We start from the raw sequence: 3,755 nt of genomic DNA, 5'->3' as shown, positions 1-3,755 counted from the left end.
GTAACGTGACATAGTTTACGTAATTTTGACCTGCCAGTTAATCTCATTCGTTACTATTACAATCAACGGAGCCAGTAATTTTAGCTATGTGGATTAATCTAGTGTCTTCATTAAAACACCCTTATTTTGCTTTTAGTATACTAGCAAAAGGGCCCGTGCGTTGCACCGGGAGAAAATAAGATTAATATACCGGTGTGTTCTAAAGGAGAAAAACACTTGATTTTATTCATGTCTTATTGCGACGGATGATTTTTTATTACCTAACTATATGTTCTTATTGGATCAACTATCAAGCACTAATCAAATCTATACCAGCATTTGGGAAGTGAATCAAAAACAGAAGGGGAAATAATAATTAACTAATTTGCTATTGTGCCCTCCACTTGGGAACCTGAATCAAAAACATATCACCATTTAGCTTTTGTACGTAGCATCGTACATTTGTACTTACCAAACCATCAGAAGACTACGGAATAAATAATAATGCAAAGGTTAAAGAGTTCTAGAAGAAATCTAAAGCATCCAAAGAAGCGCGAACGCAGTTCGGCTAGGAAATCCCTGACCCAAAACTTTAAGAATTCCTTGATAGTTGGTATAAATTCGCCTGTCTAGTGACAGCAGATTCGTGTGCTTAAAAAAATTTCTCATGTTCTACATCACCATCTTGAAACTTGTAACTTTCAAGGAGCTCATACCAAACTCAGATGGCAATTGCATATTTGCATTGTGATTAAACCTCCAGTGCAACTTAAGCTAATGCAATGGATTTCTGCTGAAACTACTCAACATAGAAATTCAATCACTAACTCCATGTACAGTCTAAGCGAATTCAGGTCATCTACACAGAAGCCTACGCACATGCAGTAAACATTCACCAAACATTCTCCAAACAGTAACATGGTGGCAGAAGTGCAGATTCAGACAAACATGGTGATCGAATTTTGACCCATTATGCAGCACGAACATGAAAAGCCCTAGCGAACATACAAAAACTACGATTCCACCAACTGTGTGCGTTTTCTAGTTTGTGTGCCAAAAAGCTATCTAGCCTGTAGGAACGGAGGAGGGAGTATTAAAAATATGGAACGCGCAGACCAGATCAATTGACTCAAGACATCTCATGTATGCCATTTTTTCCGCACAAAGCAGCCCAGAACTATTGCCAAATACCTTTCGCATCTAAATCAAAATTTTCTCTTACCTTATACTCCCTCCGTTCTTTTTTTAATTGACTCGAATTTAGTATTTTTTTATACTAAATCTGAATCAATTAAATAGGATTCGGAGGGAGTAGGAGCTAAGTACGGGCGTGTTAAAATCAAATCGTACAAACTGGATATCAAATCAAGGACACGCACATAGATGCAGAATAGAAAAGCAAAGCAATACTCCAGATCGATACTATACTGAATCAGAGAAAAGCAATACAAGCAGTCAAGTACTTACAGACCGAGGCAACCAGAGCTGAACAAATGCCGCTCCAGCAGGTGAGCAGGGTGGACACCGCACGGCCGGGGCAGTTGCTGTGGATCAACACGGGGTCTCCAGGATATTGTGCACGCACACCCGCATCGCCGCGGAGCCATCGGCGCTGGTCGCTCCAGGCGCCAGATCGATCTCGCGGGAGAACTTGGCATCCATGAGCAGGGTGGGCTGGACCATGGTGTCGTGCGCCACCGCCGGCGCTGAGACATTACCTCCCCCTCGCCGTCAGCACTTGTACAGGCCTCGGCTGTCTCGCCAGTGACGTGCGCAGTGCGCCAAGATTTTTTTGAAAAAAAAATCCACCATGATGAGCCTCGGAAGAACCTAGCGGTGTTGCGCCCTTCTGAATATCGTCACGAGCAGCGATCCCGGGTCTCCGCTCCCGATCTAGTCGATCCCCGAGCTGGAGAGCCTAGGTCAAGGGCGATGAAATCTCCAAGCGGCGTCACCGTCACGGCACTCGACCTCAGCCTCCGCTGCCTCGCCGGTGACATGCGGCGCTGCACGAGGCGGTGCTGCAGCTTTGGGTCAGCCATGGCAAGGGTGGCTCTCATGGCACGGCCAGAGTACAAAGGAAAGGCTGGCACTGGAGAACTTTTCCCGTACCGAACCGCTCCGATCCGATTTTAGGATATACGAATATGAAGGCCGCTTCCTTACGATTGACGAAAACTACTTCAATCCGATTTATTTTTATCGACGTGCGCAAGAAAGCAGGCCAATCGTGAGTTAAACAACCTTGTCGCCGGCCATGACAAACCGCCGCTGGCTTGGCCGCAGCCTGACGCCGTCCATTTTCCTACATCTTCATCGTAGTAGTGGAATCGAGGATTGTGCGATACAGTAGGATGGTTGGCTATTTGAGGAGGCATGATCGATCGGTTCCAACCGAACTCCGGAGGCTCATATGGTAATGAATCCTCCATATTTCAAAAAAAAAAATCTCAGATTTACTTTTTTTTTTCAAATTTCTCAGATTTACTAAATTCAGATGTATTTAGACATTAGCATTGTCTAAGACTAAAGTTACTCCGAGCGATCATGTATGGTTAGATGGGTTCAGGTGGATAAATTCCAATGTATTTAGACATTGGCATTGTCTAAGAATAAAGTTACACTGAGCATCATGGATGATTAGACGGGTTTGGGTGGATAGTGTTAGCAGTAGGATATGAGAATTTTTTTTCTTCATTGGGCCAGACCGGTTAAAGGAATATGGCAAAGATCTTTTTAGTATTCATGTTGGTTAAGGAGGAAGTGACGGCCTCATGGGTAACCTAACCTCGGAGCGTGCTAAACCTGATTGATTTCTATACGCAAAAAGTTATCTCCTATCTCCCGGTGCAACGCACAGGCAAGTTTCCTAGTTAGTATATAATAGATTACTGTAATTTTTTGTCCAAAAAATTTAGTACAAGTATATAAATACATCAGGCCTCTTCTACTACTGCACACAGGATGTATTTTGTTGCTGGTTTTCTCTATGTTTTTGGTTTTGTTGTACTAGGGTTCATGTTAGCTTTTCATGTCATCTAATTGTTCACTTTTAGTCTGGCTGATGTAGTTTTCATTCATTAGTTACATAATTTTTTTTCCCTCACATACCAGGCAATGGAGTAAGACTTTTTAGGATGTATAATTTATATAATAAATACATCCGTGATCCTACTAATATTTTGCACACATGATGTATTTATCCCTGTTTAGCATCACCACTACTATAATTTGATGAATCACAACAAGTAGTAGCAGTTCAAAAATCGTGATAGCCATAGTCCAGCCTACATTTGCCCATGTTCGGGACATTTGTGTTGAGCAGGTTCTATGGGGGGGGGGGGGGCGGTGAAGCGCAACTCTATAAACAGGGCGCCCAATCCTAGCGATGCAGCGCCTCCACCATGCACTTTATTGCCCCGCACCCGCTTCTTCTCCTATCTTCGTCGCCCCTCGTTGCCTCTCTATCCGACCTGGCGCTCACTTTAGTCTCCAAGATGTACATTTGACTACATAGAAGATTTTATTTCCTCACATACCAGGGAAATGGAGTTCTACCTTTTAGGATGTAATTTCTATATAATAAATACATATGTGCTTCTGTTAATTTTGCACACAGGATGTATTTTATCCTATTTTTTGGGTGATGCTTTATAATTGTTTGATGTAGCAAATCTGTTAACTCTTTGATCTGGAAGATGTGCTTATGTATTGTTGTATAATTTTTGGTGTTCGTACCTATAATTTTCTTCTGTATGTACATTTTACTTTTGAAG

The sequence above is a fragment of the Lolium rigidum genome, chromosome 2 (genome assembly GCF_022539505.1).
Source record: "Lolium rigidum isolate FL_2022 chromosome 2, APGP_CSIRO_Lrig_0.1, whole genome shotgun sequence".
NCBI lineage: Eukaryota > Viridiplantae > Streptophyta > Magnoliopsida > Poales > Poaceae > Lolium > Lolium rigidum.
This window is presented reverse-complemented; position numbering follows the sequence as displayed.